The sequence below is a fragment of the Pelobates fuscus genome, chromosome 10, assembly GCF_036172605.1.
Source record: "Pelobates fuscus isolate aPelFus1 chromosome 10, aPelFus1.pri, whole genome shotgun sequence".
Classification (NCBI taxonomy): Eukaryota; Metazoa; Chordata; class Amphibia; order Anura; family Pelobatidae; genus Pelobates; species Pelobates fuscus.
In genome coordinates, this window is record NC_086326.1 from 89,118,057 (window position 1) to 89,139,503 (window position 21,447).

The 21,447-nt window shown below is 39.8% G+C and overlaps 1 protein-coding gene across 1 annotated transcript in view; it reads left to right on the plus strand.

Annotated features, from left to right (window-relative positions):
• The window catches only part of NUDT13 (nudix hydrolase 13), a 103,948-nt gene that overhangs the window by 43,963 nt on the left and 38,538 nt on the right, over nucleotides 1-21,447 (plus strand). The gene's annotated exons all lie outside the window — the stretch shown is intronic.

Sequence of the window (21,447 nt, forward strand, 5' to 3'; positions counted from 1 at the left end):
TAAATACCAGTAATAATAATAAATAATAATATTTATAATTACAAAAGTGATAGGAGTATAAAACCATATACCTAATCCTTCAAAATAGTATGTAAAAGTATACAGTTGTGCTCAAAAGTTTGCATACCAGGGGGCGGAGCCTGCGTTCGAGCTGAATGGCTGCGTGAGGAGAGAGCTCCCGAGCCGACGGCTAAACAAAGCGAAATAAACAGCGGCATATTAGCAACAAATCATCCCAGGGAGAGGAGCAGGAACGATGTCACAGAGGGGAGTAAGGAAGGCGACCGACAACAAGGAAAAACACTCTTTTTTTCGTGACGAAAACGGCATGCCAAAAATCACTTGTGCAAATACCACAAGATGGCGACGGCAGTGGAGACGACAGGGAGGTATCCCAGCCGCAGTTCCCACAACACCCACCACACAATACCATGCAGATTCAAGGTGAACTATTCCAAAAAATGCTGGATGACATGGCATCAAAGATTCAAACAGTCCAGTCAGCAATAGCAGACCTTAAAAAAGATATTATAGATATCGGAAATCCCACAGCACATATGGAAGGCAAGATGGCGGGATACGCCGAAGCACACAACAGCCTTGCAGAAAAAATTGAAGAACTAGAAGCAAAACTTGAGAAACAGGAAATAAAAAACATGGATCTAGAGGACCGGTTCCGGCGCCAAAATCTTCGGGTAAGAGGTATCCCAGACACCAGACCTCATGGCGTACCTCACAGACCTGTTCCACGCCTTAGCCCCTGACATCCCAATCGATATGCTACCCATGGACAGGGTGCACCGAGTAGCAAAACCCCAACACCTACCAGCCTCTATACCGCGGGATGTGATGCTTAAAATGCACTACTTCCATGTTAAAGAATCCTTCCTACGCTCCAAAAAACCAAAAGAGCTTCCAGACCAATACAAAGCGATACAGATTTATGCAGATCTATCGGCTGAAACACTGAGACGCAGAAAAACATTTAAAGACATCACATCTGAACTCCGGAATAGGAAAATCCCGTACCGATGGGGGTTTCCAATCAAACTACTGATCCTACGGGACGGCAAAACACAGGTAGCCTCAAACGCAGAGGACGGAGCTCGCTTGCTGCATTCCTGGGGCATCAGCATAGCTGCAGAAAAAGATAGACCAACCAAACGGACGGCACTACACCAGGAATGGCAGACAGCGAGAAACTCCAAAGCATCAAAGAATACCAACGCTAAATGAAAGAGACCAGTAGACGACAGACATCATCCATATAATGACTCATATGCCGAGCCAACCAACAATACACCACAGACAATGTTAACCTTTCTCAGATTTCTTGGACACTGATTGCCTACACTCAAGGGAAGCAGAATGGGAGAGGGTAATATGCCCATTGAAAATGTATTTATGCTAAAGATAATTACTCAATTTTCCAAAAGGGAATGGGGGGGCTGGGAGCACAAGGGTGCAGAGAGGACCTTAGTAAAAATGCAAGGCAGGCAGGGAAAGATAATCCACACTGGGACTGGGTCCCTGCTTAGTCTGCTTGTCACACCTCAGGAGATGTACCCCCCCGAATCATACCCAACAATTACCCGAATAAATTGACCAAACCATAGACGTAAGCAAGTACAGAGGTTGTATAACCACCACCAAGCAAAAAGTACAAGGCTGGAGTTACGACCTCTCCGCCTCTCTATACACAAAAGATTCCCTAAGATGGATAACCTTAAACTATCCTAAAGGAAGGCCTGGGGCTGCGGCCACTAGAGTGGCCTGTAGGTTGGAACCGGATTTCCTAACCCCCCAGATAGGACGAGCTAGTGGGAGAAACTAGCGGGATAAACTGCGCCCTAAAGGAAGCTTAGGGCACAATGTTCAGGTTTCAACAACTGTTTTGTTTATGTTTTTGTAAATATGTTGAATGTTTTATCTATACCTATGATCAGAGTCAAAGCATGTCATATATCTCTGTATACATTGCACAAAAAGGCTGGGTTAACACTCCACAAGTGCAACACAACCGCCTTATAGAAACAAAAAGGGTTAAACCTTTAAACCTTTACCTAGCAAGGACACCCCCCAAACAAACCTCTCCGAATAGGAGCGGCAACTCGCCACAAGTTAACACCCAAGACAACAAAGGTCAAGAAAGCTTATCCCAAAACCATACACATTCAGCTTAAAACTGTACTCTCATAATGTACAGGGACTGAACATCCCATATAAACGCCACACCCTAGAAAGGGAACTTAAAAAAGTACAGGCTGACCTAGTATATCTTCAAGAAACACATTTTAGAACCGAAGCTCACCCCCACCTAAACCCAAACATATACCCTCACCAAGTACACGCCACCACTCCTAGGAAATCTAGAGGAGTGTCCATACTCCTCAGCAAAGACCTCACAGTAATATCACATGATAAATTAATAGACCCAGGAGGGAGGTACATCATATGGCACTGCACAATCAATGATATAGACTACACGCTAGTGAATATGTACACACCAAATACCAACCAAAGAAACTTCCTACACGGGGTCCTCACCAAAATTGAAAAGGTGAGGAAAGGCACACTAGTCATGAGCGGGAACATAAACCACATATTAGACCCAGTATTAGACTCAACCAGGCCATCCACGTCTCCACACTACAAAACCTTGAAAAAACTAAGAATAAGCCTCAGGAATCTGCTATCCACGTTTGGATTACGAGACGTATGAAGAGCCCTCCACCCATCAGAAAGGGCTTATACACACCACTCCAAAGTACATAACACGTACTCTAGAATCGATGGTTGCTTTATGCATGAATCCATGATGGCCAACATACTAGAGTGCGACATTCTAACCATCGACTGGTTAGACCAAGCCCCAACGACTCTAACATTAGCGAGCTCATATGAATACAAACACAGAAACCCATGGCACCTCAATGAGTATCTACTCAAAGACACAAAATACTGCACATCTCTAGAAAACGAACTCAACACTATTTTTCCACCAACGTTTCAAATGCCCTGAACCCTCACATGATTTGGCTTGCACACAAAGCAGTAATAAGGGGCACACTGATAAGCAGAGCCACATACCTAAAAAAACAAACAGAAAAAGAAGCAACACAATACAAACAGCAATTGGAAGATCTACATAAGGATAACCAAAAGCATCCATTGGTAGACCACAAAACACAAATCAATGCACTTCAAAACAAACTTAATGAGATCAGACTCCACAAGTTCGGCCTCATGCTAAATAGACTAAACACTCGCACAAACGTCCAAGGCAATAGAGCCAGCAAACTTGTAGCGCAACACCTACGAGAAAGACAGCAACAAACACGGATAGCTCAGAATGCATAACCTCCTTACCCCGAGGGAAAGCACCAGGCCTGGACGGTTTCACAAATGAATACTATAAGAAATTAATACCCCATCTGGTCCCGCACCTAAGCAGGGCATTTAATCACGCCCTCCACACAGGTAACTTCCCAGCGGAATACCTAGCAGCTAGAATAATTACCCTACCGAAACCGGGAAAACCACCTACACATTGTCAGAACTTCCGCCCCATATCATTACTGAATTCAGATACCAAAATATATGCAAAAATACTAGCCAACCGACTTAAAAACATCCTCCCTTCTCTTATCTCAAACGATCAAGTGAGCTTTGTGCACGGAAGGCAAGGCTCAGACAATACACGAAAAGTGATAGACATTATACAGACGATGCACATGGACCGAACACAAGGACTCGTAATCTCACTAGACGCAGAAAAAGCTTTTGACAGACTGAATTGGCAATTCCTAGAGGCTCCCCTTAAAAATGTGACTTTTCCCCCCACATATCTGACTGCTATTAAAGCCCTATACAGCCTTCCAAATGCAGCGGTATCATCCACAGGGTTCCAATCGGACCCATTCGACATCACAAATGGGACTAGGCAGGGATGCCCCCCTGTCACCACTTCTCTATGTATTGGCCCTGGAACCCCTTGCAGAAGCCATCAGACGCAACCCAAACATACATGGCATAAACGTAGGGGAAAAAGAGTACAAGCTCAACCTGTTCGCAGATGATGTCCTTATAACGTTATCCCAACCATTCATTTCACTTCCAAATCTCCAAAAAGAACTTCAAAACTATAGCGCACACTCATACTACAAACTAAACATCACTAAAACCCAAGCAATGGGAATAGGCATAGAGGGCACCACATCGACCAGACTCAAATCGGCATTTAACTACGACTGGAGAGAGGATTACCTCACGTTTCTGGGTATCAAAATCACGAAAACATATAACTCGCTCTTCACAACGAATTACCAAAAACTCCACACGGAAATAGAGAACACATTAAAAACTTGGGAGGGCAAATACCTATCCTGGGTGGGCAGATGTGCAGCTATCAAAATCATGATCCTGCCAAAAATTCTATACCTATTTCGAACACTAAAAATAAACGTCCCCTCTAAATACCTTAAAGCACTCAAGTCAACACTTCTATGATTTGGATGGCTAAATAAGAAGCCCAGGGTGACGTGGAGGCTCCTGTCACAAACAGTGAGAGAGGGAGGGCTAGGATTCCCCGATGTAAGAGAGTACCACAGAGCTACACAACTTGCTAATGTGCTAAGATGTCACTCTAGCTCACAACCCCCACAATGGTTAGATCTTGAATCCAGCAGACTAGAAGGAAAACATCTAACACACCTTTTGTGGGCCCCAAAAGAAATAAGACCCCGCACCCCCCAGATGTTGCCGACCACCAAACTAATGTTATCTATATGGAATAAAAACAGACACAGGGTATGCTCGAGACATAAGTGGTCCCCCGCAACTCCTAAAAACACTACACATTCTAAACCCTTCGTTCAACTACAAAATATGGGCAGAACACGAAATAACCCATCTATACCAACTGACTCAAGAAGGTTCCCTAAAGAGCTTCAAAGAATTACAAACACAACATAGAGTACCAAACAGGGCCCACAAAAAGGCAGAGAACGGGGAAGCACAATTGACTCAATTTGAAAATAAATGCCTCAACAAGAGACAGCAAATCAAAACCCTATCACTCTGCTATAATATACTTATAGAGGGACCCCAAACACATCTGTGGGAATTTCAAAAAGAATGGCACAAAGACATAGGGAGGGAATTGACACCCCAGGAGTGCGCCTCTCACCTAGAAACTTCTAGAAAATTACTGTACAGGTGGCATCTCACCCCTAGCAAATTGAACAGAATGTACAACAATACCGATGCCAAGTGTTGGAGATGCCGAGAACCAAAAGGAGACACATTACATATCTGGTGGACCTGTCCACACATACGCCTGGTATGGGAAGAGGTAAAAGATATAATTAAAAATAGTACAGGTACAAAGATCCAGCCTTCTATATAATTATACCTACTTCACATTTTACCACAGAATCTCGCGAAACCCGTACAAAAACTAGCCTATCTCATCACGATTGCGGTAATGACCATAATAGCAAGAAACTGGAAGTCATCAGCGATCCCCACCAAAACAGCGATACTCAACCTAACATCTACTAATGTGGCATATGAAAGATTTGTATGAACACAAGGGCAGGCAGACCACACAAACACAGAGACATACAACATGTGGCTCAAATACGAAGCAAAAATCCACATAACAGACAGAAACGCATCTTATGACCCACCATAACAAGGAAAACAATAAACACTAACCGAAGGCGGAGAGGGAACAATGACAAAAGCAGACACAAGTAGAAACCCCGAAAAAGGGACACAAAGTTTACACGCAATAGACCCAACTGATAAGCCTAGATTGAACCCAAACCAACAGAGAACCTTGACACAATGAGAAGCATACATAGGTTGTAAATAGATTATTGTACATAGTTTTTGTAGATGTGTTTTATGCTCTTTCACAGCAGTCATGGTACCACCAGCACCACTCATGGGACGGATTACATTAATGAGACCATGTAATTAATCACAGGCACGCAACATCACCAGCAAACAATTCTAGTACAAACGATGTATAGAATCCAAACAAACTTGACAAGTTGTCGTGTATAATGAATGCTATATGACCCCTTCCCCTTTCTTTTTTTTTTCTGTATCCCCCAAATGTTTACTTTTATGCAAACATGAAAATAAAAAATTGTCAATTATAAAAAATAAAAAAAAGTTTGCATACCCAGGCTAAAATTGTGAAAGGTTCATTTCCCACACCTGTGGCTTTTTAACCCCTTAAGGACGGCGGGCGTTCTAGGCCGTCCTTGGGGACCCGATCCTAAGCACCGGCAGGCGGCATAGAACGTCCCCGCCGTCCTATTCACTTACCCGGTCAATGGCGGTCTCACGCCGGCGATCGCGGTGGGTGGTCTCACCTGACATCCCAGGGAGTTCCCCTTCTTCCATTCCGGCCTTCCTGGACCATGTGATCGTGAGGTCATTTCGAGGACCTCACGATCACATGGACGGCATAGCCGTCCATAGCAATGCCAGCAGGGGGACTGCATGTAATGAAAAAAGTTAACACAGTTTAAAATAAAATATATACTTAGATCATATATATATATATATTGATCATTCACTGTATAAGTGTATTTTAATATTAAATATATATATATATAATTGTGTATGTGTATATATATATATATATATATATATAAACGTTAATCTGTAAATACATTAAAAAGTGTAATTTTGTTCTAACTGTATTTTGATATTAATATATATATATATATATATATAGATAGATATCAAAATACACGTAGAAAGAAATAAAATATATATCTATATACATAAGTACATATATGAATAAAAATAATTAAAAAAATTATATATTTATATACATATTAATTCTACTTATATATTTATGTAATATTTTGGGGTATGTCCAGTCTTTATTAGTAGCCACTTAGTCACAAACACTGGCCAAAATTGGGCGTTCAAATGAATTATTTTACACGCAAACAAATATTAACGCTAACTTTGACTAGTGTTTGTGACCAAGTGGCTACTAAAAAAGACTGGACATACCCCATTTGAAATACCTTGGGTTGTCTACTATTGCAAATGGTATGCCATCATGGGGGTAATTCTCATTTCTGGGCTACCATATTTTCTCAAAGGCAACGTAACCAATCTGGCGAATTTCAATGTGAAAAAACTGAAAAATGTAACATGCTATATTTGACCCTGTAACTTCCCAAAACACCATAAAACCTGTACATAGGGGGTACTGTTTTACACGTGAGACACCGCTGAATACAAATATGTGTATTTTATTACAGTAAAAGCAAACATTATTATGACATTCACAGTTAAAATGTCACTTATTTTCTCCCATTTTTTTTATATTTTATTCATATTAAATTATGTTCCATACCTAAATATTGGACGTTAAATGAAAGCCCTGTTTCCCCTGAATAAAATGATATATATTAAGTGTGGGTGCATTTAATATGAAAGAGGTGAATTACGGTTGGACAGACATGTAGCGCAAATGCCAGATTTTGTTTACATTTTGTTTTGATCACAACGTGTTCATTTGGCTCAGTCCTTAACCCCTTAAGGACCAAACATCTGGAATAAAAGGGAATCATGACATGTCAGGCATGTCATGTGTCCTTAAGGGGTTAAGGGATTAAATTGCAATTAGTGTCAGTGTATAAATAGTCAAAGAATTTGTTAGTTCTAACGTGGATGCACTGAGCAGGCTAAATTCTGAGCCATGGAAAGCAGAAAAGAACTGTCAAAAGACCTGAGTAACAAGGTAATGGAACTTTATAAAGATGGAAAAGGACATAAAAAGATATCCAAAGCCTTGACAATGCCACTCAGAACTGGTCGATCACTTATTAGGAAGTGGAAAATTCAGGGATCACTTGATACCAAGCCAAGATCAGGTAGACTAAGAAAGATTTCAGCCATAACTGCCAGAGAATTGTTCGGGATTGTAACAGATCGACGGGCACCCCGACTGGGTACCTCCGTTGAAAGATGCTCCTTGGGCTTTCTGAGGGCTCCAAGCACTCCAGCCGACACCATAACCCCCGTAGACTCCTTCAGAGTGCAAGGCAGGAACAAGCTCTTACAAGAGCTCAGTGATTATAGCAAGGGAATATGCAGAGCATAGCAATCCCTTGTAGCAGATTCCCCCAATAAGAGACAGGACTCAGATTGAGGGTGAAGTAGAACTGACTGTACTGGCACATACAGCCTCTTTTATTCACAATCCACAAACATAGTACTGCCCACAAGGTTTTGAAATACAACCAATCAATCCGTACAATACACACAGACACTCCCACACAAAATCCTCCCCTCTGCCTGTGATATGATTACTGAACACAATGGTAAATATAATTACCACAGGCAGAGAAATACAGTATTATAAAACATATCACAGGGACCCCAAAACATGCAATAACCACATAAACATGAACCGAGGGATCTGGGTGAACCACATATCCAAAATTCACCCAGATACGTTCAGTAGTTTGGAAGATACAGTTTAATGCAGGTTCCGCAGAACATATACAGGCTATATGGCTATATGAAAAATAATTACTGTATAATGTGTCCCCTGTTGTATAGTTTAAAACTACTGCACGATGTCTTTGTGCACCAAATACCGGCGAGATGGCACCGTGTAGAAAAGTCCAAACAGTCTCTGTGAGTTAAAATGGCCGCCATCCATTGTTCTCACCATGTGCTTCATCCATTGTTCTCACCATGTGCCTCTGATACATGAAATGGTGGCCATCCAGTAACACCACAGTATGTCCCCAGATGGTTCTTAAAGGGCCAGCAGCAGCATAATAAAATACAATATGCCCAAATCAGTTCCTAGAAGGGCAATACATCCCAGGGCCATAGTCGCAGGGCAGGAGGCTGGCAAACAGACCCCTCCAAAAACTAGTGGCAAGGTCACTTTCTCCACAGGATGTATTGCCTGCATGTTGTCATTGATGCTAAAGGAGGCAATATACAGTATTAAGAATTAAGGGTATGCAGACTTTTAAACAGGGGTCATTTCATTTTTTTCTTTGTTGCCATGTTCTGTTTTATGATTGTGCCATTCTGTTATAACCTACAGTTGAATATGAATCTCATTAGAAATAAAAGAAATGTGTGTTGTGGTGTATATTACCAATTCTCCATAGGTATGCAAACGCTTGAGCAAAACTGTATACTCTGTTCCCTAACAGGTTGGTTCAAAACTAATGTGTACTATAACTACATATATCAAAGAAACAAACCCCAAAAAGTAACAATCTGCAGTGAAGGGAATATGTAATACTAACAAAGTGAATCAATTATCGTTGATTCTAAATTTCAAGGTGTAACCACTGTCTTTAACAAACAGTAAAATGTACAAATTGTAAAGATAAGCAATGTATAATAGTATGTCACTGATTAAAACGTGCAGGGAATACCTTGAAACAAATAAATATATAGCAGTAGAACAGCTTTCTAGAAAGCCCTATCGATGGCACCTATCCATAATTACTGAGCATGCAATCTATCTGCTATAATGAACTATCCCTGCACTAAATACAGAGAATGGTAAATAATACAAACACAATGAAATAAAAGGAGACCATAAATATAGCTTTGCCGAGAAAAATCCAGCTCTGATCAGCAATATATTGAATAAATGAGAGCCCCTGACGCACGTTTCACCAATCAAGCTCATCAGATACATATTTGTTCCCTGGTATTCCCTGCGCTATTAAGTCTGTGACATGCTTCTCTATGGGTAGCATTTGGAATCAATTTACAGACGAACGTTAGTTTTACAAAGATTGCAGGACCACAGCCAGAAAGGTCCTAAAATGGCTTTCTGAGTGGTTGCCTTTTCTCAGAAGGTTTTGCAGGGAAAATCCTTTTGCCTCAGAACCACTACTTTCTGTTTCTGTTTCCTGGTTCTGGTGGTTAGAATATATCTTTGATAATACATTCTCAAACAAGGCTATCAACACATCATTTTTTTTTTTTTCCAATGAAAAAATTACACTATCTTATCTTTGACTCCACCAAATCCTATTCATGAGCTAATGTGATTGGCTGTCTGAACCCTCCAATCACACTCCAGCTTTATTTTCTTATATACTAAAATGCATATTAAAGGGGAACTCTAAACACTCTTACCACTGCAGCTCATTTGAGTGGTTATGGTGGTATGAGTCGGTGAGTGCTGGCTTCCTGTTTTCATTTTGAAATGGCTAGACAAATGAGCTACAGTGTTAATGGAACATTCTAAGCACCATAACCACTACAGTGCGCTGTAGTGGCCATGGTGCTAGGTGTGCTCTGCCGCCACCCTCAATGTAAGCGGTCAATACATATTCTAACGCATTGACTTCTAAACTGGGGTCTGCTGAGGGCTGTTCCCTGTCTCCTTACAGCCATAAACACTCTTCCCTTGTGGTGCAAGACTTAGCTGGAGCTTCCAGATCTAACCTACTGATGTAAGGAGATGGGAAATGGCACCTGGGGGATTTCAGGTAAGAAGTAAAATTGTCAGGAATCTGCTTCACTACTTGCATTGGGTGGGCCTTCCTGGCACCATAACCACTACAGTGGGTTGTAATGGTTATAGTGGTTGGAGTGTTCCTTTAAGCAGCATTCAGCAAGTCCAAGTAATATAAATACTTGCTGGACTGGATGAATGTAAGGAGGAATAATGCCAACATCTTGGAAATGTTAGGCACCAAATATTATACAGCATTCTTTATAGAACCACAGGATTAAAAAAAACAAAAAAGATGTTTGAGAGCTACTTCTTTGATATAACATATTGAATAGAATATTACATATTAAATAGCATATAACAGAAAAATGTCACAAAAGTTTTATCCATTAGGATAACCTCATGCCAATGTTTTATTTGATCTTGTGAGGGAACGCCCATTCGCTTTTACATAGTGTGCGGAATTTGACATTTGGCTGCTAAGACTCATTCATGCAGTCAAATGATGTGGCTCAGGAAATCTGGTAAAACGTATTTATTTTTGGTAATCCTGTGCCTTATTCTGGTATTTTAAAACATAATTATAGTCTTTATGGGAGTGTCGGTGGAAGACTATATGTAAATGTCTGTGTCCTGTAATCTGATAGTCCAGAGCAGCAGCTGGAACAAATTAAGGACAAACTTCAGTCTTTTTCATTCCCTCATAGACAGCATACATTATCTGTTCTTATCTTAAGGAAATCATAGTTAGGGGTGGATCCAGAGCCTGAATTCGGGAGGGGCAATGATAGAATTTGTGTCAGATTTTTATCTTTGGAAAACTGACATATTTATTTCCACAAATACAGATACGCACACTTGCATACGTAGATAAAGTGACCAATACACGCGCGCACACACATGTCCAAACGTAGATAACTATACCTACAGAGAGATAGATATACTCTGATACACAACATATCTACCAGAGTTTGGTCATTCATTCAGCGGAGGGGGAAGAACATGTGCCCTGGTGTAATCCCCACTCCTTTCTCAGATTCTCCACTGATTTTAGTATAAATATATCACATGTGTAAGAGGAATAATGCATGACACTGAAACTGGAATTCACAAAAATAATTGGCGATTCATGTGAATACTTTACTGCAGCGCTGTGTAACATTTCAATAAAACTGACTATATATGTGCTCTGCTGAGCCCTATGGATGTAGAACCTTTGGATTGTAAAATGTATTCGTCTATCCCCTTACAGCTGCAAATAAAAATCTGTTATAGTGCGATTATATTAACAGAAGCATCTCTTTTAGACATGCACTAATCTGTGTTTGTAGGTGGGGTGAATTACAAACCTGATAATGTTGTTGTCTTTCTTTTTCTTTGTCTATGTGACACAACCTCAAACCTCCCATTAGAATTATTGTGTTGTGGACGGGGGCATATCTCAAGGACATAAAACCATTGTAGAGCACTGTCACTCCAAATGTTTATGTACTAAATTTCTTATGATATTCCGGTCTTATACTACTGGCTAAGCATTATCAGGATGGTAGTTCGGAAACGAGCAAGTAGGTAAGAAAAGGAAAAGGATAACAGCCAGTGCCAAGAAGCCTACTGCATAACCGTATACAAACAACATAGGTCAGCTCGCAAAATAAACTTTTTAAGAGATTTGCCATGCAATTTAGATGTCCGTAGTGTGCATCATACCTTGTAGAACAGCATCACTACAGCTTAAAAGGAGCATTTCAAACATGCTGAAGTGCTTTATGTGTGAAGAGTGTCCTTCTTTTCGTTTTACAAAAAGTGCAGATTTTAATACCAATTGGCAACTTTATAAATTAAACGGAGTGTAAGTCAGAAAGTTACTTCCAGGTAATTTAACTCAGTGGTGCTAAACTCAAGAGACAGCAATTGCACAGAGCAGCTACCTGTGGAAGGTAGAGAAATGGAAGGTTTCTAAAGGCTGCAGACAATAGATCTGCAGCTTTTACAAGCTGGTTTTAACTAGATCTGTGGAAGTGCCCCTGAGACTCAAAACATTTAAGCATAACCTTGGTTGTGCCTCCCCCTCCCCCACCTCAGAATATAAAGGTGTCTCCCCCCCCCCCCCCCCCTTGCTAAATTAGCTGCTTCTGGTCTAATAGATTTGTCACACAGGTTCAGATTCTGTGTTAGCCCAAGTGCACATCAGAAGTATGAAGATTTTTCCCCCACCATTAATACTGTTTTTAGTTTTGGTTTTAAATATACCCACAATAAAAAAAAATAACTGCATGTATGTTGTCATAGGAGATAGATCTACTAAATAGTATTTTTTTTTTTTTTGTGAGCTGTGTCACTTTAAATATTCCACTGGAAGACTGACAAGCATACCACATTACTAAAGGACAGGTTGGAGAGTGGGAAAGGCTTGGTGCCAGTATTCATAGGTAGCCATCCCCAGATTATTCTGGGTATCTTCATCAGGTACCAGGTAATTGTAACGAGAGAAGTAACCAGAAACTATTTTAGGAAATAATAGCACAGGGGAAAACAAAAATCTGTCAAACCTCTAAGACTTTTTGCCATCATTTTGCAAGTTGATTGAGTCACCATCATTTGTCTGTCTGTCTAGAGAATAGACTCCAGAACAAAATTTGGACCGACACAGCCTGCGACCTATGTGACTCTAAACTTAATTTGTTTATGAAGATATGAGATTAATTTTGCAATCTCTATAAATAATAAATATAGGAATTGCCTAAATGTTTAGATCTAAGATTTGCAAAAATAATCCACCCGTCATTAAGAAAATGAGTTTCCATTATTCAATCTATTTAACATCTAGAGGAGCAGATGTATACAATAGCCACATTATTCCTGAACACTCAAATCTTTATCTCATCACATTATTGTTACACATGTCTATGTGAAAAGCAATTCCAGTAATTGCTTTGCTGTTTCTTCTTATTTCTCTATATAAATAATTTAACACTTTTTTTTTTTAATTGAGGAAAGCAGCATTTTACAACATTTTAATGTGTGAGTATTACATTATACAATTTGTAATAAAAACAGGCGAGTAATAGACATTTTACACAGCCTAAACATAGCTTATATAGGCTTTGATTTAATATTTTTGGATAAGCTTTTCATGTGATTAAATCATTTGTAAAATTATTTTTCAAAATATTAAAGGAACACTATAGGGTCAGGAACACAACCATGTATTACTGACCCTTGTCAGGATTACTGTAGATGCCCAACACGCAGAACTTAAGTATATAATGGGGAAATACCTAAGACGTATTACCGGGCCTTAGAATGGCCGGATTTAATGTATAGAGGTATAAAACCACAAGACAGGGTAAAGACAAGACGCAGGAATAACGTAAACGATGAACAAGCCACGGGTCAAGGAATGGCGATATCAGAATAGTTAGGAGCCAAGTCAAAGGTCAAGGAATACAGAGAAATGGAAGCCAAGGTCAAATACACAAGAATCAATACAAGGAATGTGCTCTAGGATAACCACAATGAAAACCAGTACAGGGCACAGAGAAATGGACAAAACAGGCTTTAATAGTCTAAGGTGCTCCCTGATTGGCTGCAAGAAAGCATGTGATTATGGGTGTGTGAGTGTGATACACCTTTATGAAACTAATGATCTGGCCCTTTAAGGGTTAAACAAAAACCCTTAAAACTTTCAAAGTTGCAGCGGCCGGCGTCTCTAATGTCTACAGACCCGGCTGCTGTGAGAGGTGGAGGAGCCACTTCCAGGATCAGGTGAGTGATTGGCGGTACTTCCATTGCCTTGTGGGAATGCCGCCAGACTGAGTGTTTGCTGGATAGGTAAGTATTCGGCGGCATTCCCCTTAGCGGACCCGGCGGCCTGACACCCTATAGTGTTAAAAACACCATTTAGGTGGCTTGCTACCCGCTTAGCCCCCTTAAAAGGTAATATAACTTACCTTATTTCAAACACGCGCGGGTCCAACGGTATTTGCCCTCCCCCGATCTGCCTCCTTGGTTAAAAATCATAAATTCTGATGATTTCAACAAACAGGAAAGCATTGGATTGGCTGAAACCGGCAAGGGGACGGGGGTAGGGCCAAACACCATCTTGGCCAATCCGCACCACCTCATAGAAATGCATTAATGCATCTCTATGAGGAAAATTCAGCGTCCCCATTAAGAGCGTGGAGAAGCTGAACGGCAGTGCTGCCTAAAGTGCAGCACTGCTCCAGGAAGCACCTCCAGTGGCCATCTGAGGATGTAAACACTGCCTTTTCACTGTAAAAGTCTGGGGGAGTAGTCTGGTGCCCCACCATCTTAAAACGTTACTAGCCGCCACTGGCCATAAGTGTCTCCTTTAAAAATAATAAAAATGTAAGAGAATAAAAATGGTGGTGTTATGAAGAATCAAAGAGGGTTTTGGAACTTCTGTTTACAGCTGAAATTAACCCATGGAGTAGCTGACCTGTTTCACGACAGCAGCAATATTTGAAATAAAACTATAAGGTTATCATGGCATGACTTAAGATGAGATCATGAGAGGAAGAACTAAGAGAGGTCTAGGAAGATAGAGAGAAAGCTGGAACATTATAGACACATTGTTTGGGGATCTCTGTATTGCAGCTCTGTGTAATCCATCACACTGATCCTGGCTATGTGGGATAGTAGAACATCAAACAAACCAACACCATAAACTCATTGTTAATATCGTGTAAATTACTTAGCTTCAATCAATCTGCAGCCTCCCAGGATCGTTATCCACAAGAACGATCTTTACATATGCATAGAACCACAAACAGAAATGGGATACGGCTGTACAGTCTATAGAGAGAACATATAAAGAAAAAACAATAGTGTGATACAGTATATACAGTGAATTGTGCGCTCTAAATAGATGCACTCACAAGATGGTAGAAATAGAAGAGCATTCATAGGTGCCTCCCCAGATAATTTGGGGGGATGCTGGTTTCCCTTATTAGTGTCGAGCAGCCAATGGAACACAGGACTCCAGGTGAGTAGTGGTGAAAAAAATCGATAATTTTATTTTCTTAAAAAGGTGAAAAATCACCATAAGAATACAATTTAAAAGTGCAGCAACAGGTCTGGACCTATTGCTGCACTTTTAAATTTTATTCTTATGGTGATTTTTCACCTTTTTAAGAAAATAAAATTGCGGAGTGCGGTCGAAAACACATTTAAAAAAAAAATGTGTGTTTTCGACCTCACTCCAGAGCCGACAAAGGGTGACATACCCACAACACACATTGGGTACAGATTGCACACTCCAGTTTACCTGTTTGTTTTTGTTATCCTGTTTTACTGATGCAATACATCATGTTTTTTGTTCTGTTTCTTGTCATGATACCGATGTGATATCTAGAACTGCTGCAGATCCGTATGTCGTCATGTCATTGAGTGGATTGTTACATTATTGCCATGACATTCCTCATATATATTCATACCACGTCTGTAAATTAAAATATAAATAAAAGTATGTTTTGAATGCAGTTTCCCCATACGCTTTTAATTTCATCATTTATATTTAAACTCTGAGAAGTGACATTGGTTATCGAGCAACTGACGACCATCTCATGATAAAGGTCCCTAGACTTACTACTCATGTGCTTGACATATGCTTATGATACTTTACCTATGATTTTGCTTTACGCGATCAGGTGTGACATTATGCATCCAGACTGATGCTCATCTAATAACTGATAGTCACGTATCTTTGCACTATGCTAAATATCGATAAATGGCTGTCAATGTGAAAGAGTAGGAAAAACTGAGGTAGTTAATGCTTACAACTAAATAGCCAACTATATTTATATTTTTGTATATTAACCTGCTAGAATGTAAAATCTCTAAATTAATAGTTTGCAGGTCACTCCGAATACATATATATATATATATATATATATATATATATATATATATATATATATATATCTGTAAGAAAAAATCAGCACTCCCAGGATTTATACGAAAAAAAAGAAATTTGGTCTTTATTCCAGAAATCGACGTTTCAGTTCCACTAGGGAACTTTCATCAGGACAGAATACAGATACACATACAAACAATCTGGTTTAAATAAGACTAGCAATCATGTTAACTCACGGTTCAGATGTGTTAGGGATCAATCAACCTATCCGCCGAGCGTCCGGGCGGGTGCAGGATGCTTCCGTGTTTCTAATCGCGCGCTCAGCTTACTTCCTGGTTCCCCGCGTCCTCCATTGCTATGGAGACGTCGGGCGCATGCGCGTTTACTCCTGGACTCATTTCTACATCGGCCCTTCGCTCGGCGGTAGGATTTAAGCGAAATCACATTGAAAACATCACGGAAAACTGCTACCTCCATATAAAGAAAAGCAATATAAATAGAACAAATAATTAATAGTTACAAAACGAAAAGTGTGTGATAGACTGTTAATAGTCATACAATGTGAATAAATTCTTGCAATGTAAAGACATCACTTTATCCTTATTGAGACTCAAGTATTGTGAAATATTTATGTATTCTCAACAATTAATCTAATCAAAGGAAGGTGATCTACTACCACTAATAGGGGAGTCACTATAGAATGTGATGTAGCGTGTGACATTAGATACTTACTATATCCATCTAAATGTGCTATACTTTATAATCTAGTGTGATATAGTCAATATATTAAACTGTGAAAAGTGTTAATGCATCCTTAAATAAAGTGCTACTGCATACTCTTAAAAAGTGTTAAACAGTGTGCAAACTGGCTATTCATTGTGTTCTAATATAGCCTTGCTAATTACTCCTATGTGTAAGCTAAATTTATCCGTCCGTGATGCCTACCCCATATATAAAGGAGAGACTTGTTATAGATAGATTCTCCTCAACTGCCTTCTCTACATGCCCTCTGCCCAATCTTTGGGGAGCACGAGTAGGAGAGAATCCCAATCTCTCCCACATATTAACCAGAGCCCACAGATTGCTATAGAGATGAATTTGATGTAAACCATATAATGAAAATTACAATTAAAAATTTTTTTTTGGGAAATAATCCAAAAAAATTAAGTTTAAAAAATATTATCCTTTTATCGGTAGCCTAGTTGTTCAACGTTTATTTTGTCATATAGTGACCCTAGTGATCTAGTGACCCCCACTGTTCCTTAATGCAACCCATTACTTTCCATATCGTGCCACTATTTTGGCCTCATTGGTAAGTAATCTATCATAAAAAGGGGATATAAGAAAGTTTCTCATTAAGGCCATTTGGAGCCATAGTCCCCAATTTCTGAATCCACCATGTCTCTTTCTGTAATAGTTGTTCCTGTCTGTTGCCGCCTCGTCTTGAGATTGGAAGGTGGTCAATCGCGATGCACTTTAAAGAAGATAATGGATGATTTTTTTCCAAAAAATGTCTAGCAACCGGTTTATCAGATTTGTTGTCCCTATAGGCCAATCTGATGCTAGACCTGTGCCCCCTTATTCTTTCGCACAAGGCAGTTTCCGTCTTCCCGACGTAATTTAATCCACAGGGACACGATAATTTATAGATCACATGATCTGTACGGCAACCAATCCTATGTTGTATTTTATACACCTGACCTGTATTAGGGTGATTAAAACTTTTGCATGCTATAAGATGTCCACAGGTCACACAGCCTAGGCATCTTACACATCCAAGGCTTGCCACACTTCGTGTTGTAGATGTATAACTTTTAATTGGGTCTGTATGGACCAGTAGATCCCTTAAATTCTTGTTGTTTTTGTACGAGAACATTGGTTTGTTGTGTATACTCTTTGGGAGGCTCCTATCATTTTCCATAATATGCCAGTTCTTCACAACTGTCTGGCAAAATTTTGTTGTTGCTGTATTGTAGGTCATTGGAAAAGGGATCCTATAGTTCTTCTCCTGTAGTTTCTTTTCCGTCTCTCCTCTCCGATCTTTCGCTTTCATTAGAGCGCTGTCCAACACCTTCTTAGGATAGCCTCTTTGTGAGAATTTGTTGTACATCTCCTGTAGTTGTTTCTGTACAACAAATTCTCACAAAGAGGCTATCCTAAGAAGGTGTTGGACAGCGCTCTAATGAAAGCGAAAGATCGGAGAGGAGAGACGGAAAAGAAACTACAGGAGAAGAACTATAGGATCCCTTTTCCAATGACCTACAATACAGCAACAACAAAATTTTGCCAGACAGTTGTGAAGAACTGGCATATTATGGAAAATGATAGGAGCCTCCCAAAGAGTATACACAACAAACCAATGTTCTCGTACAAAAACAACAAGAATTTAAGGGATCTACTGGTCCATACAGACCCAATTAAAAGTTATACATCTACAACACGAAGTGTGGCAAGCCTTGGATGTGTAAGATGCCTAGGCTGTGTGACCTGTGGACATCTTATAGCATGCAAAAGTTTTAATCACCCTAATACAGGTCAGGTGTATAAAATACAACATAGGATTGGTTGCCGTACAGATCATGTGATCTATAAATTATCGTGTCCCTGTGGATTAAATTACGTCGGGAAGACGGAAACTGCCTTGTGCGAAAGAATAAGGGGGCACAGGTCTAGCATCAGATTGGCCTATAGGGACAACAAATCTGATAAACCGGTTGCTAGATATTTTTTGGAAAAAAATCATCCATTATCTTCTTTAAAGTGCATCGCGATTGACCACCTTCCAATCTCAAGACGAGGCGGCAACAGACAGGAACAACTATTACAGAAAGAGACATGGTGGATTCAGAAATTGGGGACTATGGCTCCAAATGGCCTTAATGAGAAACTTTCTTATATCCCCTTTTTATGATAGATTACTTACCAATGAGGCCAAAATAGTGGCACGATATGGAAAGTAATGGGTTGCATTAAGGAACAGTGGGGGTCACTAGATCACTAGGGTCACTATATGACAAAATAAACGTTGAACAACTAGGCTACCGATAAAAGGATAATATTTTTTAAACTTAATTTTTTTGGATTATTTCCCCAAATTTTTTTTTTAATTGTAATTTTCATTATATGGTTTACATCAAATTCATCTCTATAGCAATCTGTGGGCTCTGGTTAATATGTGGGAGAGATTGGGATTCTCTCCTACTCGTGCTCCCCAAAGATTGGGCAGAGGGCATGTAGAGAAGGCAGTTGAGGAGAATCTATCTATAACAAGTCTCTCCTTTATATATGGGGTAGGCATCACGGACGGATAAATTTAGCTTACACATAGGAGTAATTAGCAAGGCTATATTAGAACACAATGAATAGCCAGTTTGCACACTGTTTAACACTTTTTAAGAGTATGCAGTAGCACTTTATTTAAGGATGCATTAACACTTTTCACAGTTTAATATATTGACTATATCACACTAGATTATAAAGTATAGCACATTTAGATGGATATAGTAAGTATCTAATGTCACACGCTACATCACATTCTATAGTGACTCCCCTATTAGTGGTAGTAGATCACCTTCCTTTGATTAGATTAATTGTTGAGAATACATAAATATTTCCCAATACTTGAGTCTCAATAAGGATAAAGTGATGTCTTTACAATGCAAGAATTTATTCACATTGTATGACTATTAACAGTCTATCACACACTTTTTGTTTTGTAACTATTAATTATTTGTTCTATTTATATTGCTTTTCTTTATATGGAGGTAGCAGTTTTCCGTGATGTTTTCAATGTGATTTCGCTTAAATCCTACCGCCGAGCGAAGGGCCGATGTAGAAATGAGTCCAGGAGTAAACGCGCATGCGCCCGACGTCTCCATAGCAATGGAGGACGCGGGGAACCAGGAAGTAAGCTGAGCGCGCGATTAGAAACACGGAAGCATCCTGCACCCGCCCGGACGCTCGGCGGATAGGTTGATTGATCCCTAACACATCTGAACCGTGAGTTAACATGATTGCTAGTCTTATTTAAACCAGATTGTTTGTATGTGTATCTGTATTCTGTCCTGATGAAAGTTCCCTAGTGGAACTGAAACGTCGATTTCTGGAATAAAGACCAAATTTCTTTTTTTTCGTATAAATCCTGGGAGTGCTGATTTTTTCTTACAGATATCTATTAGTGCAATCGAGCACCGGGTCTACAAACAAAAGTGAGTTGGAGTGCAAGGTTTTTTCCTTTTTTTATATATATATATATATATATATACCCAACCCCCACATCTACTGGCTCCCTCATGATTCTGTAAATTTGACCTTTTAGCTTCCTACCCCTAGAACAATCTCCCTCTCCACATTCTATCTGCCACCTCTCTATAATTTTTCCACAGAATTTTAAAGGCACACCTCTTCATTGAAGCCTTCCCCGTCGCTTCCTAACCCAATCCATCATTTGTTTTTACAATATATCTTCTTCATACTCACGGTGTACAGTAGTACTCCTTATATTGGCACAATCGTGAATACATTTCTGTTACTTCACAATTTTCTTTTCTTCCCACAACCTTTTGTCTCAATGTACAATTCCCCTGTAGATTATGAGTTCACGGGCAGGATTCTCTTTTAATTTCATACGTCCAATTACAACATACAGGGGCCACTAGGACTAAACTTTAAAATTATATAGTACTAAATGAAATTAAATCACCGTTAATTTGTTGGATTGGAATCGACTATTGGGGAACACAGCTCCTAAATTTTACCATTCGCTTCCACGTTTCCTCCATGTGCCAGCTAATCAGGAAGAATTGGCGCTCCTTGGTGTTAGTTCAGGCAGTATCCAGTCAAGCTCCGGGTGTGTTGCACCGTGATACCGATCTTAACTTTAGTAGTGTTTGAGCAGTTCTCAGTAACGTTGCGTTTCACCATGCACGTTGATCTGCGTTCCACTCTTCTAATTTTGGTTCCATCACTAAGCTTGTGCTAAGATTGTTCTAAGATTGTACAGTTGTAAATATGCAACTTATGTGGGTTTGTCTGTAGAGACTCATATTTTTTAAGCCCTCTTGTAACTTAAGAACTTTCAGGTGGTGCCAGG